The sequence below is a fragment of the Pogoniulus pusillus genome, chromosome 20 (assembly GCF_015220805.1).
Source record: "Pogoniulus pusillus isolate bPogPus1 chromosome 20, bPogPus1.pri, whole genome shotgun sequence".
Classification (NCBI taxonomy): domain Eukaryota; kingdom Metazoa; phylum Chordata; class Aves; order Piciformes; family Lybiidae; genus Pogoniulus; species Pogoniulus pusillus.
In genome coordinates this window covers 1,994,432-2,017,806 of record NC_087283.1, presented here as the reverse complement: position 1 = coordinate 2,017,806, position 23,375 = coordinate 1,994,432, and the positions used below count along the sequence as shown (strand labels likewise).

Here is a 23,375-nt window from a genome sequence, read left to right as displayed (position 1 = left end):
GTTAACTCTTATTTGCACCAACAAAGTCATCTTCATCTGGGGAAGGAACATTTTAAAGAGTCTTGAGCAGGTCAGGAAGTTCTGCTGAATCTTTGTGTCTGTCTGAATGCCTTCTGTAGATTTACAGTGGCTCACATTTTAAACTACTTTGAGTACCTGGCAAAAAATCCTTCAACTTCAATAGCAGCAGAACTCAAAATGCTCATCTCACACGTTCATGGAATGGTTTGGGTTGGAAGGCACCTTGAAGATCATCCAGTTCCAACCACCTCCCACTAGCCTTCAGGCTGCTCAAGCCCTCGTCCAGCCTGGCCTTCACAGGCTCACAGGATGGCAGGGGTTGGAAGGGACCCAAAGACATCATCCAGTCCAACCCCCCTGCCAGAGCAGGACCACACAATCTAGCTCAGGGCACACAGGAACACATCCAGACAGGCCTTGAAAGCCTCCAGAGAAGGAGACTCCACAGCCTCTCTGGGCAGCCTGTGCCAGGGTTCTGGGACCCTTACAGGAAAGAAGTTCCCCCTTGTGTTGAGCTGGAACCTCCTGTGCTGCAGCTTCCATCCATTGCTGCTTGTCCTATGCCAGGGAGCAGTGAGCAGAGCCTGTGCCCCCTCCACCTCCCAACCCCCAGCCCTCAGAGATTCATAGACATTTATTAACTCCCCTCTCAGTCTTCTCCAGACTAAGCAGCCACAGGTCCCTCAGCAGAATATGCATAGCATGGCTTCGGTTGGGAGGGGCCTCCAAGATCACAGGCACCAACCTCCCCACCATGAACAGGGACACCTCTCATCCAGACTCAGCTGCTCAAGGGCTCATCTATTCATACTGAGAGAATGCACCCAGGGAAATCACAGGGACAGAGACAGGACACTGCCTTGTCTGCAGCTTGCTCTCCATCGCTCAGCTCACAGACTGGCTTAGGTTGGAAGGGACCACAACCTCCCCAGGCAACCTAATCCAGAGTCTCACCACCCTTGTACTGAAGGACTTCCTCCTCAGCTCCAGTCTAACTCTGCTCTCCCTCAGCTTCAAATCGTTTCTCCCTGGCCTGTCTCTAGACACCTTGATGAAAAGTCTCTCTGCAGGTACTGGAAGGCAGCTCTAAGGCCTCCCTGGAGTCTTCTCTTCTCTAGGCTGAACAACTCCCTCAGCCTATCCTCATAGCAGAGGTGCTGCAGCCTTTGGATCACCTTTGTGACCCTACTCTAGACTCACTCCAACAGCTCTGTCCCCTTCTTATGAAATGGGTTCTTCAGCTATTGGTTATGATAAATACATATGAGCTACTGACCTTATGATCAAGTCTCCAACACTGACAAGGCAGACAGAAAGGCACATGCATGGCAAAGAGAACAAAGTGAAGCTGCTGATGTTGTGATGAGAAATATAGGTACATGTATCTTATAGATCATACAGTCAGAGCTGCTCAGGCTGGAAAAGACCTTTAAGATCACCAAGTCCAACCATCAACAGACCAACACAGCCATCAAACCTTGTCCCAAAGTGCCATGTCCACACATTTCTTGACGCATATGTACGAAGCCAGGTGGCCTTAAGATACTGAAAGGCCACAATAAGGGGGCTACAGGAAAGCTGGGGAGGAACCTTTTAGGCTGTCAGGTAGTGATATGACTGGGGGGAATGGAACCAAGCTAGAAATAGGGAGATTCAGACTGGAGGTGAGGAGGAAGTTCTTCAGCATGAGAGTGGTGACAGCCTGGAAGGGGTTGCCCAGGAGGGTGGTGGAAGCCTCATTCCTGGAGGTGCTTAAGGCCAGACTGGATGAGGCTGTGGACAACCTGATCTAGTGCGAGGTGTCCCTGCCCATGGCAGGGGGGTTGGAACTGGCTGATGCCTGTGTTGCTTTCCAACCCTGACTGATTCTATGAAGCAGTACTGATTAATGATTTCTTCTTCTTGTTCCTGGCTATGCATATTAATATATATTTAATAAGCTTAACATGAGAAAACTGATGAATAGCTGGAGAGTTCAAGAGGACCAGTATTTACTGCACAATACAGGTTGTCAGATCCTTGGATCTGTTTGACTTGCAGCAGGCTACTGCAGACACTGGTCATCTGACACAGCAAAGTGCTCACTGGCATGGTAACTTCTAGATAATTATAGCATCACTTACCAAGATCTTACATCTGCTGTGTTAAATAAATCCCTCTCTTGACAGATGGGCTAGAGACTGCTCTCTTTTGAAGCTCAAGTGGCCAGTTCTGGACTCCTTGCTGGTGACAGCTTTACTCTCGCGCAAGCCTGTGGTGTGGCAACGCTGTATGGAGCACTGCATCAGCACCACAGGTCAGCAGCACTGCCCTCCACTTTAGGAGGGCAAATGGACAAGGGGAAAGAGGCATAGAGCCAACTGCTGAGGGTGGAAGAGACCTTTGAGAACATCAAATCCAACCACTCACCTAGAGCTCACAATTCCACCGCTACCACTAAACCACATCCCTCAGCACAACATGCACAAGGCTTTAAACACCTCCAGCATGGTGACTCCACCACCTCCCTGGGCAACTTGTTCCAACACCCAGGAACTCTTGTGGAGAAGGAATTTCCCCTAATGTCAAATCCAAACCTGCTGTGGCACAACTTGAGGCCATTTCCTCCTGTCCTGTCTCTTGCTGCATATGAGACCAACCCCCCACCTGGATCCAAGCTCCTTTCAGAGAGTTGTAGAGGGTGATAAGGTGTCCCCTCAGCCTCCTCTTCTGAAGGCTAAACCACCACAGTTCCCTCAGACATTCCTCACTGAGCTTCTGTTCAAGGCCCTTCATCACCTTCATTCTATGATTCATTCTTCACTTCATCTTAGTGCCATGGTCTGGTTGACAGGATAGGGCTGAATGAGCTTGAAGGTCCCTTCCAACCTGGTTGATTTTATTCTGTTCTAGAGAGTCCTCCTGTGGAGCTCTTCTGGTCCTGCCTCAGCTCCCACTGAAGTCAGCAGTTCAGCCAGCACTGCTTTGCATGTTTCATACTTTCTGATAGAACAAAGTGGGAAAGCAAACCTGAACACCAGCAGCTGACTGATTCCTTAACATCCTGGCAATGAATTTTTGATCAACAGACTTTGGGTTTGTTCCCTATGCTGCAGAACTCTCCCCACTTTCACCTATTTTTTTTCCTCTTAAAAATGAAAAAAGAGGCAGGAAAGCAGACTTCTAATCCTATTTCCTAAGGCTCTAAATAATAGAAGAAACCTCTTCCACTTCAAAGTCTCTGAGATCCATATGATATGTGGAACAAACCCCTCAGATTTGATACCCTTTTTTTCTCATTTATGTTGTCAGATGCACCGTGGCATCAGGCTTAAAAGCCAGACAGCGGTCCTGCTCCAAAGGCAGCACAGCCAACAAGAAAAACAATTAAATTTGGTGTGTTTACAAGTGCAACTCTGCTGTAAATAACCATGTCAAGCAGATCTTGCTGTGGGAAGGTGGGATCGGAATATCGATAAGAACTGGCTGTGAGAAGGAAGGAATTGTGAGCAGCAGCAGAATACAGAAGGCAGAGCTCAGACAAAAGAAGAATTTAGATTTTCCCAAGCTGTGGAATAAAGGAAAATAAAGGAGGGACAAAAAAGGCAATAAAAAGGAAAGAAAGACAAGGAAGTCTGGCAGACCAGACTGGAGGCATCAGAAGGTGACTGGGAAAGAGGAGAGAACACAGTTCTGTGTTTTGCCTCCTGCTCTGCATTTCCTCTGTGGTTTACACTCTTGATTCAAATGTTTGATTCCCCATTTATTATCTCACTTGCAGCAGACTGCTTCACACTGCCAACACTGAACCTGGCAAGCCCAGGCTGGAGTCCCCTCCAGTTCTTTCAAGTCTTTTAACCTACAGTACAAGAAAAGCTCTGCATACAACTACCTGCAAGACCTAAGAACAAAGCAAATCAAGCCCATGTCTACTTTGTACTGATGAGTAACTGACACAGGGTTAAGGGTGGTTTTCCTCCTCAGGCTCCTACTCCAAAGAGATGTCTTTACCTCTGCCCATTCCCAACACTGAAGAGCAGATTAACCTGCCAATATCCACCACTCCAGAACTGACAACGTGTCAAAGGACTTTGAAGTCCTCAGGGAGAAAGTCCCCAGCCTAGTCAGCCAAGTCTGTGGCATTCTCGTTTCTCTCTCAAGTGTCCTCTCTTCAGAGAAGAGAGCATCTGAGCAGTGATGAGTGTGGCCATATTAAGAGTAAAGAAACTGTAAAGCAGGAGGAAATAAACAATGCAAAAGAGGGGCCAGACTGCAAGGTTTCTGCTTTTTTAACCCAGTCTGGTATTTAGAGATAATTCAATAATGCAAACAGCAGCATTCATTTCTAAATGTTTTGTCACTGGAGTCATTTAAAATAACCATGTTTTACTCTTTTTTTCTCTCATAAAGGCTTTCCTAGCATTAAAAAAACCCTCCAGTTGTACTCAAATCTTACAGTGCCTTATAAAAACCTCTCAGCAGAAGAAAAAGCTGGCCATAGCTCATCCTCTAATCATTTCCTGGCATTAAGAGTTACGAGAAATCAATTATAATCACTATTAAATAAGAGGGTGCTCATCAATATGCCAGCAGCCTTCACAGAAATGTGTGTTAAGAGCACAACCACTAAATATAATATCTCTCCTCTGATCTCCATACATGTGGGAAGCTGAAAGAGGAAGGAAAATTATCACTACATGAAAGCCTACAATAATGAATAGAAGTTAAATGTATTTAACAATGCCTGGTGTGGTATCATCATTGCAGCTAAGATCACAGAATTGTTAGGGTTGGAAGGATCACACAGGTCCAAGCCCCCTGCCACAGGCAGGGACATTTTCCACTAGATCAGGTTGCCCAGAGCCACATCCAATCTGGCCTTAAAACCTTCCAGGGATGGGACTTCCACCACCTCTTTGGGCAACCTGTTCCAGTGTCTCATCACCTTCACTCTGTAAAGAATTTCTTCCTCACCTCCAGTCTCAATCTCTCCTTTTCCAGCTCAAAGCCATCAGCCCTCACGCTGTGACTACAGCCCAAGTCCCTTCCCATCTTTCTTGTCACTATGAGGCCTCCCCAGAATTTCAGAGCCGTCACAGATTTGAAGGATCATTCATTTCTTCTGTGTTCCTGCAACAAACACTATGAGGAAGCCTAGATAATAATTGTGACTCCTTTTTCCTTCTAGCAGGCAGAAAAACATGAGCCCAGAGAGCCACAGTGGGCCTTCCCCCTCCTCTTGGTGCACTGATGCAACAGCTAAGATGTGCACTTCGCTCTCAGCCTTACACGTGCCACTCATCAAAACTCACTCTCTGGCATGCAGTCATAGCTCAGAACAACCTAATGCTGCCTTCTCCTAAGGGACAGGAATCTTTCTGCAACTCTGCCATCACTCCTACGTGCATTCTTGATGTTGTATCTCACAGATACAACTTCGTTTATAGAAGAAATCACTCTCAGAGACGGCAATTTAACTGCTAACAGCAGCACTTGTAGTGCAAAACATCTTCTAAGAGAAGCAGGGTTGGACCAACAGATGCTGTCCTATTTGAATCTTAGCTCTGGAACAATTAGGATTTGAAAGGACTAATTCTTACCAGCTCTTCTCGCACGAAGAAACAGCAAAACACTTCTGTGCTCGTTAGAATCTCAGAATGGAAGCACATTTGTTTTTATTCTGCAAACCTGACATCCTCAGGATTTGACAAGCACTGTAGCAGATTAAATGGCCTGTGCAACAAGCTGTACCTGCATGCAGAGGCAGCAGAGGGAAGGAGACAGGGAAAAAGATAGCCTGGGGATGCAGTGATAGCCAGACCTAAAGCACTTGGTTTATTTGAGTTTCTCTGCAGCCATCTGTATCTCGCCTTTAGAGAGCAGCAGCATTGTCTCATCTGGCCTTGACGAGATATAAATTAAGAAACACTGCTAACACACATTCCTTTTAAACAATTGCACAGATTCTCATTTCAAAGGACATTTTAAAATCATTCTCCCTTGCAAAACATTAGCATATGCTTCTTAAGTGTTCCTGAAATAAAATTTGTATCACCCCAGTCACATGGCATTAATCTGTCTACAATAGCTGCTATCAGCTGCCTTGTCGTTGAGGCTTGAATCAGAATTCCCTTGCTGCAAATGTTTTCTCTCCAGGGTATATAATTTTACCTCTCATTCCTCCTGAAAATTATAAGGCAATCTAAAAGCATCCTCCATTCCTCTTCATCATAAGAGTATCTCTTTTCTCACCAGCCCTCCTCGCATGAGGAGAACCAGCACTCATTCAATAAGCAGCTGAAAACAGAACCCCTCATTTCTTCTCGAGAAATACAAAGCTTGCCTTGAAGCAACCTTAGAAAGCAGCATTACACACAACATATCTACCTGCCACGTGTGGAGAGGCTGAGAGAGATGGCTTTGGTCAGCCTTAAGAAGGGAAAGGCTCAGGGCAAACCTTATTGCCATGGACCAGCACATAAAGGGTGGCTACCAGGAGGATGGAGACTCCCTTTTGACAAGGAGTCCCTTGGAACAGAGAAGGGGTGGTGGGGACACTCCCACTGGACTCCAGCCAAAACAATTCTACAAACAGAGCCTGTTTCTGAGACTGCCACAAACAGCAAAACAAAGACAGCAGAGATCCAGCACTGTTCAAACTTCAGACTTAGAAAATGTGCAGTTCTCATGATGAGCACACACACAGAAACCCACAGGATGGGAGAGTTCTATCACACTTCATCCATCCCCACTCAGACATCTTAAACACTTCTTTCTGCAACGATCTTAGTTCTACAGTTTGGAGGTTTCCCACTGAAAAAGAAAAATGAAGCAAGGGAGCAACAACTGGTCATTGTGCTAGGAACATCAAGGTGTCAGCTTCTGCTTTTTCATAGAATCAAGCAGGCTGGAACAGAGATCCAAGCTCATCCAGTGTCCAATCTAGCACCCAGCCCTGGCCAATCAACCAGACCATGGCACTAAGTGCCCCAGCCAGGCCTGAACACCTCCAGGCACAGCAACTCCACCACCTCCCTGGGCAGCCCATTCCAATGCCAATCACTCTCTCTGCCAACAACTTCCTCCTAACATCCAGCCTAGACCTGCCCTGGCACAACTTGAGGCTGTGTCCCCTTGTTCTGTTGCTGCTTGCCTGGCAGAAGAGTACAACTTCCCTTCAGGTAGTTGAGGACAGCAATGAGGTCTGCCCCGAGCCTCCTCTTCTGCAGGCTGCACACCCCCAGCTCCCTCACAGGGCTGTGCTCCAGGCCCCTAACCAGCTTCACCACCCTTCTCTGGACATGTTCCAGTATCTTAACATCCCTCTTGAATTGAGGGGCCCAGAACTGGATACAGTACTCAAGGTGTGGTGTTGCTAATCTATTCTCACTATTCTGCTGCTGAAAAACTCCATTCTCATTTTGATTATTTTAGTCCAGATGGTTTGCAGGCTTAGATAACAATATAAAACTGCTTAATAAACTTTCATGCCATATTTACCCTGCAACTGGAAGGCTTCACTGTTGTCTGCAGTTAACCAATGCATACTGTGGAATCCAGCCAGCATTTTATCTACCCTTAAAACTGCAAGCTGCAGCCCATTTTGCCCTTCCATATCTGAAGAAAGGATGCAGGAGGGCTGGGGAAGGACTACTGACAAGGTCTTATAATGACAAGATGAGGAGAAACGGGTTTGAACTGGCAGAGGGTAAGAGTTAAACTGGATGTTAGGAAGAAGCTCTTTTCAGTGAGGGTGGTGAGATACTAGCACAGGGTGCTCAGGGAGGTGTTCAAGGCCAGGCTGGCTGAAGCCTTGAGCCACCTGTTCCAGTGGGAGGTGTCCCTGCCTATGGCAGGGTGTTGGAACTGGCTGAGCTCTGAGGTCCCTTCCAACCTAAACCATTCTGTGAGTCTATATGCAAGAGTTGGGTCAAATAAAGAAACTCCTTCCACAGAAACTGCAGTATATGACTGTGGCTCAGACCATCATATTTTGACAACAGTGCTGCTTTGGTCCTACTGAAGTTATTTTCCCCATCATGCTGAAAGGAAAAAAAAACAAAACCCAAACCTGTCAAGAGCTGGTATGGCATTTTGTGTTTGATAAATCACTCGTGGACTTTTATGGCTGCATTGACTAAGTAATTAAAATCAAATTCTATGGCTGTTCAGAGAAGTCAAGACTCTGATAGCAGGCAACAATTAACAGCAGATATTTGAACCATACCAATTACATGCAGCTTGCAATTAACATTATTACTCAGAGATTATAATGTATAATGTGCTTTGCCTAACATGACCAAGAAGCAGAAGAGTGAGAAATTACTCATATTTCAGCAACTGGCTTTCCTGCACCACCATTAATTCAACACTGGAACTGTGTTTTCATTCTTTGGATACCCACAAAGTCCAATGCACAGCAGCAATGACTGCAAACACATCTGGGATTTGGTAGCACCACTGCCTTACCACCTGCCCTGGAGTGCAGGTCCACAACTGACTTTAAAGCAATGCAGAAATACAGAACAGAATCATAGAATGGCTTAGGTTGGAAAGGAGCTCAAGGATCACCCCTTTCCAACCCCCTGCCATAGACAGGGACAACTCCTACTAGAACAGGTCGCTCAAGGCCTCATCCAGGCTGGCCTTCTGCACCTCCAGGGAGGTTGTGGAGCACAGAATCACAGAATGTGACTTTTGATCATATTCTGTGATCCTCAGCTCCACAACCTTCCTGGGCAACCTGTGCCAGTGTCTCACCACCCTCATTGCAAAGAACCCTTTCCTAACATCTAGTCCAAATCTCCCCTCTGCCAGTCCAAACCCATTCCTCCCCATCCTGTCATTACAAGACCTTGTCAACAGTCCCTCCGCAGTCCTCCTGTAGCCCCCTTCAGATACTGGAAGGCCACTCCAAGGTCTCCTAGAAGCTTTCTCTTCTCCAGGCTGAGCCCAAACTCTCTCAGCTTGTCCTCATAGCAGAGCTGCTGCAGCCCTCTGAGCATCATCATGGCCTCATCTTGTCTCACTCTAACAGTTCCATACCCTTCTTGTGCTGGGGGCTCCAGAACTATACACAATACAGTGTGCATATGCAAGTTGATTTGGCACCAGTAACATGAATAAAGTGCAAGTCAGTTCCCTTCCTTATAAATTCAATAAGCACAGGAAAACAATCAGCTCCTTGCTGATGCACCTACCTTGGTGCTGGAATTCAGCTTGATGTGCTGGTTGTAACTGCTACTGTGGAGTCGTTTTTGGGAACAGCAACACAGCATCTAAATCCTTTGGTCCAAGCACCAACTGTAGAAGGCTGAAGGATGAAAGGATGAAAACAGTGTTAATTCAACCAAGAAAAGGAGCAGAATTGTTTGGAGTTAAAAAGACCTCTAGGATCATCGAGTCCAACCATCAACCTAACACCACCATGGCCATCAAACCATGTCCCACACATTTCTTGAACACCTACAAGCATGCTGACTCCACCACCTCTCTGGGCAGCCTGTTCCAATCCCTGACCACTCTTCCAGCAATGAAAATTTTCCTAATCTCCAACCTAAATCTGCCCTGGCACAATTTCAGGTCACATTCTCTCACCTGATATTAGGGAAAAGAGGCCAACTCACACTTCATTCCAACCTCCTTTCAGGGAGCTGTAGAGAGCTCCTCTCAGCGTCTTCTCTTCCATCTTAAATAAGCTCAGCTCCCTCAGCTGCTCCTCGTTAGATTTGATTTCCAGATCCCTCACCAGCTGAGTCTGCTTTGCAAAATTAAGGTACCAAGCCAAAAGGTGATTTGTTCAAAACAACACAGTCTGGGATATTAGTGACTGGGCTGGATACACAGCCTCTGATCTGGTTTCAGAAGGGACCTAAGAGGAAGGTACCCAAATCCCCATACCAAACTGAAAATAGTCTGCTTCAGCATGTTGTTGTGATTAGTTAATGACCAAAACAAGAGCATTAATCACACATGCATTATTAAAACAAAATGTGGTTTTGTCAGAGCTTGAGTGATGATGCTGGGACAAATTAGATGATCCTTCCACATGAAGCAGTACTTTTGTTTCTAAGAGCATGCAGGCTGGACCAATGCAATGCAACTCAGCTCCAAACAGGAACAAAACTAATAAACACTTCCTCGTCCCTCTTGCCTTCTCCAGCAGCCACACAGCACTGCTTTGCTACACTGCTGCCTGGCTCTGCCTTTTTTGCCCTGTTGGTGTTAAACTGTGTCCAGTTCTGGGCTCCTCAGCTCAAGAGAGATACTGAGGTACTGGAATGTGTCCACAGAAGGACACCAAGGCTGGTGAGAGGCCTGGAGCACAGCCCTGTGACGAGAGGCTCAGCCAGAGGAGCTGAGGTGTGCAGCCTGGAGAAGAGGAGGCTCAGGGCAGAGCTTGTTGCTGTCTACAACTACCTGCAGGGAGGCTGTAGCCAGGTGGGGTTGTACTCTTCTGCCAGGCAAGCAGCAACAGAACAAGGGGACACAGCCTCAAGTTGTGCCAGGGGAGGTCTAGGCTGGATGTTAGGAGGAAGTTGTTGTCAGAGAGAGTGATTGGCATTGGAATGGGCTGCCCAGGGAGGTGGTGGAGTGGCTGTGCCTGGAGGTGTTGAAGCCAAGCCTGGCTGGGGCACTTAGTGCCATGGTCTGGTTGATTGGCCAGGGCTGGGTGCTAGGTTGGACTGGATGAGCTTGGAGATCTCTTCCAACCTGGCTGATTCTATGATTCTCTCCCCTTAAAAACAGAAGAAAGAAACCTTCAGTCTCTTATAACTGAAAGCCTGATATAGCAAGGAGCTACAAATCATTCTCCTCCTTTTGTCTCACCAGCTGAGACGCCACTTGAGGAAAGGCTGAGAGCGGTGGCATTGTCAGCCTTCAGAAGAGAAGGTGGCTTAGGGCAGACCTTATTGCCATGGACGAGCACATAAAGGGAGCCTACCAGGACAGTGGAGACTCCCTTTTGACAAGAAGTCCCTTAGAGAAGACAAAGGGTGATGGGGACAAGTCACTGCTGGGGACATTACCATTGCACTTCAGAAGAAGTTGTTTCTCCATGAGCACAGTCAGACACTGGAATCATCTACCAAAAGGAAGCAGTGGAGTCCCCTGCAGTCAGAAAACTCAGCTTGCCAGGGTGCTGGGCCAGCTCATTTCAACCCCACTATCACCCAGAAAGGTTGGAGCAGATAATCCTTGAGGGATTCTGTGAGATAGTTTGCTCCTTGTACTCCAGAACCTAAATTTGTTGCAACCCAGCACAGGGTCCTAACCCTAGTGACTACCTACAAACGATTGGTGCCCACTCACTGAACTTAGCAGCACAGCTGTGAGTCTGTAACGATGCAGCAAGTGCAAAACTCCACTCACTGAATGTAGCTTATCTTTAGGTGACAGTTAGAAAGATCAGCCCAATGCTCCTTCTGCACAGCATTTTGCTCAATGCTAATAGCAAGGAGCAGGTGAGAGAGTTTCAATTCCAGACCTGAGTATTTCCAGGACTAGGATGTGCAGAACTGCTCAGCTTTTGGTTCAGAGAGGCATTCTCGCTGGCACTTTTCATTTGTTAACTGATCCATTAATCCTATTTGAAATAACAGAAAACTCTGCCTTGCAAAATCCTGTTCTCTCATGCTCCAACATCCTCACTTCCACAACTGCCTCATTAAATCATCTCATAACAAATTCTCTAAAACCTTTCTGCAAGAAGGTTTCCCTGTTCCTCCAGATATGAATTCCTGGGTTCAACTAATATTGAATATAATACATTCCATCATTGCAGACTGAGGAGTGAGAAATAGTTTTTAAAGCTCCAGCAGAGTTTCAGCTCTGGAATATAGAATCACAGAATCAGTCAGGGTTGGAAGGGACCACAAGGATCAGCCAGTTCCAGCCCCCCCCTGTCATGGGCAGGGACACCTCACACTAGATCAGGTTGGCCACAGCCTCATCCAGCCTGCCCTTAAACACCTCCAGGGATAAGGTTTCCACCACCTCCCTGGGCAACCCCTTCCAGGGCTCTCACCACCTGCATGCTGAAGAACTTCTTCCTAACATCCAGTTTGAATCTACCCATTTCTAGCTTGATTCTATTCCCCCCAGTCCTATCACTACCTGACAGCCTAAAAAGTCCCTCAACAGCTTTCTTGTAGTCCACTTCAGATACTGAAAGGCCACAAGAAGGTCACCTGGGAGCCCTCCCCTCTCCAGACTGAACAGCCCCAACTCCCTCTGTCTCTCCTCATAGCAGAGCACCTCCAGCCCTCTGATCATCTTCATGGCCCTTCTCTGAACACCTTCCAGCACCTCCGTAGCCCTCTTGTCCCAGGGGATCCAGAACTGGACACAGTGCTCCAGGTGGGGTCTCACCAGCATGGAGCAGAGGGGGAGGATCACTTCCCTGGCCCTGCTGCCCACACTGCTCTTGCTGCAGCACATGCTCTGCTTGCTCTCTGGGCTGCAAGAGCATGAATATGATTGATGCTGAAGTTTCAACCACGACTAGGGGGTGTATGACCACCCATAGTGCCACAGATGGGATTGTTCCAGCTAGAAAATGGCACAGTAGATTACATCTGGCACTACAGAAAAGCCCTGAGAAAAAAAATGAGATTCACTGGGAAATAAAACCCAAAGCCAAACCCCAAAAGCCACAGCTGCAGGCCTTAGTGCAATAAGCAACCTTCTTTCTGCCAACATTCTCTTTGCCAGAATCAGACCAGATAGACCTTGACTTTAGTACTGTGTATCTGTCATAGGTGATCCTGCTCTGGCAGGGGATTGATTTCAAGCTCCATCCCAGCCCCTAACATCCTTCTATGTTTCAAGCTCCTGTTGGTTTTGGTCTTTCTTTGCATTTTCACTCTTGCTGCCGAGAGGTTTCTGTAATCACAGAGAAGATAATACACTTAGTGTACCTGAATGGTACAGGAGAGTTCCACAGTTCACTATGCCAGATGGACATCCAAGGAACTCCTGAACTTGTAAAATGACTGCTGTGATTTCAAGACAGAAGTTTCTGCAGTGCTCCTTAATCAGCTTTGTAGCATCTAACTACACTCAACCCATAATTAATATTTTAACTCACAGACACAGGCTCCTTTATTATAACTATTTTAACTGCCTGGATACACAGCACTTAAGGGTTGTTTCTCCTCCTGCTGGCTGAGGAAACGATCCAGCCAAAAATAAGCAGCCATTAGACTGAGAAATTTCAAGCTTTCAATATGTGGTTCTTACAGGGCTGTTCAGTCTGGAGAGGAGAAGGCTCCCAGGTGAACTTCTTGCGACCTTTCAGTATCGGAAGTGAGCTACAAGAAAGCTGGGGAGGGATCTTTTAGGATGCCAGGTAGTGATAGAACTGGGGGGAATGGAGCAAAGCTGGAAATGGGGAGATTCAGAGTGGAGGTTAGGAAGAAGTTCTTCAGCATGAGGGTGGCAAAAGCCTGGAATGGATTTCCCAAGGAGGTGGTGGATGCCTCATTCCTAGAAGTGCTTAAGGCCAGGCTGGATGAGGCTCTGGCCAGCCTGATCTAGTGTGAGGTGTCCCTGCCCATGGCAGGTGGGTTGGAACTGGCTGCTCCTTGCGGTCCCTTCCAACCCTGACTGATTCTGTGATTCTATAATTTTAAGATTACAACACTACAGCTACAGCTCCATAAAGCATCCTCTGAGGGGATAGATGCCAAAAGTTTCCACTGAAATCTCATGAGCTCAGCTCTATAGTTCAAAGGAGATCCAGCACTGAACTACTTAATGGAAATAAAGGTGACCCCAGGGCACCCTTCCAGTGCCTGAAAAGTACCTAAAAGAAAGCTGGGGAAGGACTTCGTAGTGATATGAGGAGGGGGAATGGACTGAAGGTGGAAGAAGGGAGATTTAAGACTGGAGATTAGGAAGAAATTCTTGACAGAGAGCATGGTGTGACAGTGGCACAGGCTGCCCAGGGAGGTTGTGGCTGCTCCCTCCCTGGAAGTGCTCAAGAGCAGGTTGGATGAGGCCTCAAGCAACCTGGGCTATGGGAGGTGTCACTGCCTATGACAGGGTCGTTGGAACTGGATGAGCTTTGAGGTCCCCTCCAGCTCAAACCATTCTGTGATTCTATGATGACTTCATTCATCTGAGCACCAAACTTATGATACCTCAGTGTCTAGACTGGAATATTGATGCTCAGTCACACACAGAAGTTTGAAGAGCATCGCTATCCAGTTGAGTAGGTTTAGCAGCTCACATTAGACAGAGATAATTAGAACCAGGAAAAAAAAAAGAATAAAGGACTCCCTGGTGCTGAGGACTAACCACAACATTTTGGGTGTTTAAAAAAGCAGGGGAATTCATAATTAAACATCTCATAAGGCAGAGAATTAGTTGCTTTAGAGCAAATAAGCTGCCATGGGAATCGACAAAGAACATTAACATGAAATGCTGAGATGCCTCTTAAAATCCTGTAAATAATTTATTTGGGGATGCAACAATGTAATTATTTTCAGGGAAAAAAAACCACTAAAGATCTCCATAATTCTATCAAAACTTTTTTAGCAAAACAATGGTAACAATAAAGGAAGGAACACTCCTCTCTTATCTGCCAACAGAAAAACTTCATCCCTCTGTCTGGACGAGGGGATTGAGTAAGTCTGCAGATGACATCAAGCTAGGAGCAGGAGTTGATCTGTTGGAAGGTAGGAGAGCCCTGCAGAGGGACCTGGACAGGCTGCATGGGTGGGCAGAGGCCAATGGGATGAGATTTAACAAGGGCAGGGTTCTGCACTTTGGCCACAAAAACCCCAAGCAGCACTACAGGCTGGGGACTGAGTGGCTGATAGCAGCCAGGAGGAAAGGGAGGTAGGGGTGCTGGTAGAGAGTAGCTGAAGATGAGGCAGCAATGCCCAGGTGGGCAGCAGAGCCAATGGCATCCTGGGCTGGCTCAGGAGCAGTGTGGGCAGCAGGACAAGGGAGGTTATTCTGCCCCTGTACTCAACACTGCTCAGGCCACAGCTTGAGTGCTGTGTCCAGTTCTGGGCCTCTCAATTCAAGAGAAATGTTGAGGTGCTGGAAGGTGTCCAGAGAAGGGCAACAAAGCTGGGGAGGGGCCCGGAGCACAGCCCTGTGAGGAGAGGCTGAGGGAGCTGAGGTTGTTTAGCCTGGGGGAGGCTCAGGGGTGACCTCATTGCTGTCTACAACTACCTGAAGGGAGGCTGTAGCCAGGTGAGGTTGGTCTCTTCCCCCAGACAAGCACTAATAGAACAAGGGGACACAGTCTCAAGTTGTGCCAGGGAAGGTCTACGCTGGATGTCAGGAGAAGTTCTTCACAGAGAGAGTGATTGGCATTGGAAAGGGCTGCCCAGGGAGGTGGTGGAGTCACCGTCCCTGGAGGTGTTCAAGAAAAGCCTGGATGAGGCACTTGGTGCTATGGTCTGGTTGACTGGATAGGGCTGGGTGCTAGGTTGGACTGGATGAGCTTGGAGGTCTCTTCCAACCTGGTTGATTTTACGATTCTATGATTCTAAAGGCAAACTTGGATCCTGATCCACACTCATACCTTGGGCTATGAGAGGTGAATTCTCTACACAGCTATTTCCATGGTCTATGTTGTTTGGATAGGGCAGGGTGATAGGTGGGACTGGATGAGCTTGGAGATCACTTCTGACCTGGTTGGTTCTGTAATGGTGTAGTGTGTGATGAGGCTACAGCTCAGCCAAGAAACCACTCTCAGGGCTTTTCTTGAATGAGAAGGTAGTGCTGGTTTCTAACAACTCACAGGAGGTATTTCCTCAGACTGCATTTTGAAGTGTAGGCTTCCCACTGGTGCAGTCCACATCTGACAAGGTGACACTAGCAGCCATGTCCAAACTTAACTGGCACATCCCTTTGGTTGGAAAAGACCTCAATGAGTCCAACCTTCAGCCTTAGATCACCATGACCAGTAAGTCAATGTGCCAATGCCTCCCTACAGCTTGGTAGTAGGAACTTAGAACAAAGCATCCAGAAAGCTCTGAAGTAAGGAGAGGAGGCTCAGTGCTGAGAGTCAAGCCTGGTGCACTTACAGCCTTGGTTGTCTGCCTGGCTGTGCCAGCAGTGCAGCATCTCACCTTGGGCAAATGCCTGCCTTGTTCTGCTGGAGAGCAGCCCTGAGGAATTTGGTGGAGGAGAAGTTCAATCTGAGCTGTTGGTGCACTCTGGCAGCTGAGAGCAACCAGAGCCTGGGCTGCAGCAAGGGCAGTGTGGGCAGCAGGGCCAGGGAAGTGATCCTGCCCCTCTGCTCCGCACTGCTGAGACCCTACCTGGAGCACTGCATCCAGTGCTGGAGCCGCTGGGACAAGAGGGCTCTGGAGGTGCTGGAAGTGTCCAGAGAAGGGCCACGAAGATGAGCAGAGGGCTGGAGCTGCTCTGCTGTGAGGAGAGGAGGCAGCGGCAGCAGCTCAGCTCGGGGCGTCTGCTTTTGGCTTTTCCTTCCCTTCTTTTCAGGCGACCAGAGGCGCGCAGGAGGGTCGCAGGCTCGGGCCGCTTACGGCCTGGGCGCAGTGAGGCCGCAGCGGGACGGGCTGCGGCAGGAACCGCGCCACAACCGAACCGCCGGCGGCGGGTGGCTGTGGGCAGAGGCGGCGGCGGGGGCGGCGGCGGCAGCTCAGCTCGGGGCGCTTGCTTTTGGTTGTTCCTTCCCTTCTTTTCAGGCGCCCAGAGGCTGCCGGCTGCGGAGCTGCCGAGGCGCGCCGGAGCGGCGGCAGGCTCGGGCCGCTTGGTGACGCAGCAGCGGGAGGCGTTGCCGCGGAAACGGCGCCAGGCCCGAACCGCCGGCGGCGCGTGGCTGCGGGCAGCGGCGGCAGCGCAGCTCGGGGCGCCTGCTGCTGGCTTCCCCTGCTTTCCAGGCGCCCAGAGGCGAGCAGGAGCGGCGGCAGCGCAGCTCGGGGCGCCTGCTCCTGGCTTCCCCTGCTTTCCAGGCGCCCCGAGGCGAGCAGGAGCGGCGGCAGCGCAGCTCGGGGCGCCTGCTGCTGGCTTCCCCTGCTTTCCAGGCGCCCAGAGGCGAGCAGGAGGGGCGGCAGCGCAGCTCGGGGCGCCTGCTGCTGGCTTCCCCTGCTTTCCAGGCGCCCAGAGGCGAGCAGGAGGGGCAGCAGCGCAGCTCGGGGCGCCTGCTGCTGGCCTCCCCTGCTTTCCAGGCGCCCAGAGGCGAGCAGGAGGGGCGGCAGCGCAGCTCGGGGCGCCTGCTGCTGGCTTCCCCTGCTTTCCAGGCGCCCAGAGGCGAGCAGGAGGGGCGGCAGCGCAGCTCGGGGCGCCTGCTGCTGGCCTCCCCTGCTTTCCAGGCGACCAGAGGCGAGCAGGAGGGGCAGCAGCGCAGCTCGGGGCGCCTGCTGCTGGCCTCCCCTGCTTTCCAGGCGCCCAGAGGCGAGCAGGAGCGGCGGCAGCGCAGCTCGGGGCGCCTGCTGCTGGCTTCCCCTGCTTTCCAGGCGCCCAGAGGCGAGCAGGAGGGGCGGCAGCGCAGCTCGGGGCGCCTGCTGCTGGCTTCCCCTGCTTTCCAGGCGCCCAGAGGCGAGCAGGAGGGGCGGCAGCGCAGCTCGGGGCGCCTGCTCCTGGCTTCCCCTGCTTTCCAGGCGACCGGAGGCTGCCAGCTGGGGAGCTCGTGTGGAGAGCAGGAGGGGCGGCAGGCTCGGGCCTGCAGTGAGGCGGCAGGGCACACAGCCGGCGGCGCGGGGCTGCTCGCTGACGGGCGGGGAAGAAGAGCACCCTAAACCCGGCGGGGAGGGCAGGGCGGTTACCGAGAGACGCGGTCACTGCTCGGGCTAAGGCCAGTAGAAAACAGTGGGCAGCCGAAGAGGCCACAGAGGAGCATGCAGGAGCTCAGGCAGCTGGCTGCGGAGGATGGCAGGGACAGCAGCTGCGCTAGGGGCGAGCAGGTCCGAGAGCTGATGGACCTGGTGGCTGAACTAAAAGAAGAGGTGGAAAGACTAAGAACTGTAAGAGACTGCGAAAGGGAAATGGACTACTTCCATGACCTAGTCCCTACGAAACCTGCACTGGGGTTAACTGTTAGTGGAGCAGAGGGTCTGATACCCTCCCATCAGCAAGCCTCAGCCTCCACCTAGTAAGCCACAGGGGCAGGGTGAGCGGGAACAGAACGGATGCGAAGGGAGCAAGCACACCGCTTTAAGAAGCACACTGCCTGCAGGGCACTTGCAGGATAGGGATGAGGCTCTGCAGGAGGAACTGGACTTGGCTGCTCAAGGTCTCATCCAGCCTGGCCTTCAACACCCCCAGGGAGGAGGCAGCCACAGCCTCCCTGGGCAGCCTATTGCAGAGTCTCACCACCCTCACACTGAAGAACTTATTCTTCAGCTCCAGTCTAACCCTGCTCTGCCTCAGCTTCAAACCATTCCCCCTTGTCCTCTAGAGACACCCTGTTGAAAAAAAGTCCCTCTGCAGCCTCCCTGTAGGCTCCCTTCAGGCACTGGCAGGCAGCTCTAAGGTCCCCCTGGAGCCTTCTCCAGGATGCACACCCCCAGCTCCCTCAGCCTGTCCTCGCAGCAGAGCTGCTCCAGCCCTTGCAGCATCTTTGTGGCCTCCTTTGGACTCTCTCCAGCAGCTCTGTGTCCTCCTTGTGCTGGGGACAGCCGAGCTGGAGGCAGCACTTAAAATGCAGTGCAGTTACTCAAAATGCAGCTTAGCTGATCCAAATAAGTCTATCTCAAATGGTACAGAGCATAATGAAGACTCCAGAGAGTGATGAGTATCAGTGACAAGTGATATGTACTTTTACTTGTTCTTGTCATATTGCCTAATTCAAAGTTTACTTGGTCCAGTGAGTTAAGTGAGGGTTCTAAAGCCTAAGAGAACTGTCTCATAAAGCAGAAATCAGAGCCTAGTTCCAATAAACTTCACAGTGCTTTTGCTTCCTTTTGCATCAGCTTGGCTCCAGGTTTCAGAAGAGGTTTGCCAACTACAAATAGGCAGAATAACTTAATCAGATGTGAAAAATAAAAGCAGCGGGGCTGTAGCTGAAACCTGGAGCTCCACTTGATGCTTCTGTAAGAACAAAACTCTTTTTCCTACAAATCCCTGGATTTGGGCTGCCTTTAATACTGGGAAAAAAAGCCCAAGCCATAAGCATTGAAAAATACAAACCTATATATATATTTTAGTAATCCTAACCCATTCTGTGATCCCAGGATTCTATGAAACTACTATTTACAAATGTTTAAAAAGCATTTGCCAGTTAAAAGTACCACCACAAATACAAAAGAAATAATCCCTTCTTACAGAAGATAAACCCAAGCCAACACTGGGCTTCTTGGCATCTTCTCTCATTTAGGTCTGATCAAACACACAAAACCTCCAAGAATCATTTGGAGGCTCATAAAGTTAAAATCCTAGAATCACAGAATGGTTTAGGTTGGAAGAGACCTCAAGGATCAGCCAGTTCCAGCCCCCTGCCATAGGCTTGAACACCTCCCTGGGCAACCTGTGCCAGTGTCTCACCACCCTCACTGCAGAGAACCCTTTCCTAGCATCCAGTTTAATCTCCCCTCTGCCAGTTAAAACCCATTCCTCCTTGTCCTGTCATTACAAGACCTTGTCAATAGTGCTCCCCCAGCCCTCCTGTAGCCCACTTCAGATAGGTCTGCCCTGAGCCTCCTCTTCTGCAGGCTGCACACCCCCAGCTCCCTCAGCCTCTCCTCACAGGGCTGTGCTCCAGGCTCCTCCCCAGCCTTGCTGCCCTTCTCTAGACACATTCCAGCACCTCAACATCTCTCTTCAATTGAGGAGCCCAGAACTGGACACAGCACTCAAGAAGTGGCCTGAGCAGTACTGAGCACAGGAACAGAAGAACCTCCCCTGTCCTGCTGGCCTCACTCTTCCTGATCCAGCCCAGGATGCCATTGGCTCTGCTGCCCACCTGGCCACACTGCTGGCTCATCTTCAGCTACTCTCTACCAGCACCCCCAGCTCCCTCTCTGCCTGGCTGCTCTCAGCCACTCTGTCCCCAGCCTGTAGCACTGCTTGGCCATGCTACTTTTGATGCAGCCCAGGATGTGATTTGTGGGCATCCTGTATCCATATCCTAACATTTGCAGACAGTCTCAGGCATTGTACTAACACAAATGAAATAAAATCTCTCCAGTATCTCATAAAAAGACCTTTGTTTGTGCCACTATCATCATCATTATTTGTAAGTCATGTTACTTGCCATATTGCTGGCCCAGAAAAAAAGCTGGGGAGCAAAGAAATGAGTCACACTGACAGCAAGGAGCTTCTAGAAGCTTTATCTTAACATTTCCTCACATCATTTGCTATGCTTGGCTGGACCTCTGAGTAAAAAGAAATTACTTGAAGTTTGAAGGTGTACTTTTGTAGTGGATTAAAATTCATGCCTCTTTTCATTTGATGACTGCTCCAGGCTTTCTTTTTAGGCAGCTTCAAAAGGGGGGATATATATAAATATATATATAGACACTTTTTTTAATGCTGAGCTGCCTTTTTAAGCTGGACAAATATCAGTGACAATGTGCTTCAAGGGAAACAAAAAAGGAGCACATTAAAAACCGTCACTTGTGTGAAGAAAATAACTCCTGAAAGAGACATTTCCACATTTCCAGGACAAATTCATTGCTGGCACAAGCAGACTTCTTAAAATATTAAGTTTGCTGGGAAAGTAAAGCATCTGTAGCAAAGATAAAAAGATCATCTGCCTTCAAGTTTCACTATCACTTTGCTAAGCATTTAAGTCATTATAAGGCTCTGATGGCTCCTGAAGCCTACACAGTCATCAATTTTATCTACACCAGATTCAGCATTCCTTTATGAGTCAGCAGAATTGCTGAGACACCCTCTCTGAAAATGCCTTCAGCTGTGTTCAGAACATCACTCCGTGCACAGTGCTTAGTCATCTGTGCCTCCAGAAAGGACTCTGGCCAAGAGGGTTGTGGCATACTTTATACAGCTCCTGGGACCTTCGTTTGGTTTGCTGGCAGTGTCATGTTTTGCTGGAGGAGTTCCCTCAGGATAGCTCCTGCCCTGCTTCTCACCCAACACCAGACTACAGTTTAGTCCTCTGAATTTACCAGAATACATCACTCCAGCACAAAAACCTTGCCAAAGAAATCAGCATATCCATGAGTGGGAAGGATGCATCTAATTCCATTCTGTTCTCTGCTATTCTATTCATTATATCATATAATAGCAAAAGGAAAGGCAGGGGGAAAAGACAGGCAGAAAGGCAGGGAGAAGGACAGGGGGAAAAGGCAGGGGGAAAGGCAATGAGAAAAGGCAGGGGGGAAGGCAAGGGGAAAAGGCAGGGATGAAAGGCAAGGGGAAAAGGCAGGGGGAAAGGCAAGGGGAAAAAGGCAGGGATGAAAGGCAAGGGGAAAAGGCAGGGGGGAAGGCAATGGAAAAAGGCAGGGGGGAAGGCAAGGGGATAAGGCAGGGATGAAAGGCAAGGGGAAAAGGCAGGGGGAAGGCAAGGGGAAAAGGGTCCCGTAGCTGAACACAGTTCCATACATGGACACAGTCTAAGCCAGACAATGAGGGACAGGTTCTAAGAGCCTCTTGATGCATTTTCTTTTCAGTAATTCTTGATGTGCCACAGGCAGAGGGTGCAGAAAAGAGAGCTCTTTTTGGTAACATCTCCTTAGGAAATCTGACAGCATCTCACTGGAATGTGGAGACGTTTACCATCATTACAGGTCTCACCAAACCAAAGTCCTGATGCTGCAGTCATGAGCAGGCATCATAAATCCAGAATAGCTTCTGGGCACTGGGAAGTGCAAATAAACTCAAAACAAACACAAAATCCCCTGAAATGGAGAGATTCAGAGGCTTTGGGGTAGCACTGGAGTGGTTTAATGTTCTGATTTTATAAATGTTGAACAGCAGAAGAGGGAGAGAACTTGCTCCTGACTAATACACCATCTCAGGAGTAATGAAACAGAACTGACAGATGCAAAACAAAGTCATGCTGGTGTTTTCTAAAAGACATATTGCTTTTTTCTCAGGAAAAGACAAATACCAACATTTTCTGGGGGGAAAAAAAACACCAACAAACCAAAACAACAGATGCCCATAGTTGTGTTTTTAAGAAGGTTCAACCAAGACAAGAAATGGATAAGGCCCAAAAATCCAACAACAACTGAAAAAGACTGAAGGAACTAATAAGACAAGCTTGTGGAATGGATACATTTCATTAGGTACCATCAAATTCTCTGCTCTGTCCAGCAGACAGACAGACAGAGGCTCTTCCACTGTAGCTTATTAAAGATTTCTATTGACTCAGGCTGTTCACATTGACTGGACTCTATTCATAGAATCAGCCAGGTTAGAAAAGAGCTCCAAGCTTCCAAGCTTATCCAGTCCAACCAGACCATGGCACTAAGTGCCCCAGCCAGGCTTGGCTTCAACACCTCCAGGCACAGCAACTCCACCACCTCCCTGGGCAGCCCATTCCAATGCCAATCACTCTCTCTGACAACAACTTCCTCCTAACATCCAGCCTAGACCTCCCCTGGCACAGCTTGAGACTCTGTCCCCTTGTTCTGTTGCTGGGTGCCTGGCAGAGGAGCCCAACCCCGCCTGGCTACAGCCTCCCTATTGACTCAGTTGACTCAGGCTATTCAGCTTGGAGAGGAGAAGGCTCCAAGGTGAACTTCTTGTGGCCTTTCAGTATCTTAAGATACAAGACAGCTGCAGAGGGCCTTTTTAGGCTGTCAGGCAATGATAGGACTGGAGGGAATGGAACAAAGCTAGAAATGGGTAGATTCAGAATGGAGGTTAGGAAGAAGTTCTTCAGCATGAGAGTGGTGAGAGCCTGGAAGGGGTTGCCCAGGGAGGTGGTGGAAGCCTCATCCCTGGAAGTGCTTAAGGCCAGGCTGGATGAGGCTGTGGACAGCCTGATCTGGTAAGAGGTGTCCCTGCCCATGGCAGGGGGGTTGGAACTGGCTGACCCTTGTGGTCCCTTCCAACCCTGACTGATTCTATGATTCTATGACTCCTGTGATCTCTGCTGAGAAAGGTGAGATTTTGTAACTCAAGTTAGAGATTTTGTAACTCAAGTTAGAGTACAAGGTAGAAAAAAAATAGACTAATCTATCTTTTTTATGGCCAAAATAGCAATTTCATAGTTTAATCTGGTAACACCATACAGACAGCTGTTAATTGAGACCCTCTCTGAGTTGGTGAAGAATCGCAGAATTAACCAGGTTGGAAAAGACCTCTGAGATCATCGAGTCAAACCTATCACCTAACCCTTCTAATTAACTAACCCATGGCACTCAGTACCTCATCCAGCCTCCTCTTAAACACCTCCAGGGATGGGGACTTCACCACCTCCCCAGGCAGCCATGGAAATGTCTAGGACTTGGGAAGAGATCACAGTGCCAGATTGCAGAACA

General features: G+C 49.0%; 1 protein-coding gene across 4 annotated transcripts in view; it reads right to left on the bottom strand.

Annotated features, from left to right (window-relative positions):
• Positions 1–23,375, bottom strand: part of CDH11 (cadherin 11) — a 720,336-nt gene that overhangs the window by 395,184 nt on the left and 301,777 nt on the right. For 2 of the 4 annotated variants that reach the window (XM_064159935.1, XM_064159933.1), the window contains exons 1-2: positions 9,598–9,664; positions 9,201–9,313 (exon numbers count right to left, since the gene is read on the bottom strand). The exons of 1 other annotated variant lie outside the window; for it this stretch is intronic. The gene's annotated coding sequence lies outside the window, so the exon portion shown is untranslated. Of the gene's footprint in view, positions 1–9,200; positions 9,314–9,597; positions 9,665–23,375 lie in introns of those variants that run through there. One more of the 4 variants, XM_064159934.1, reaches the window with a different exon arrangement.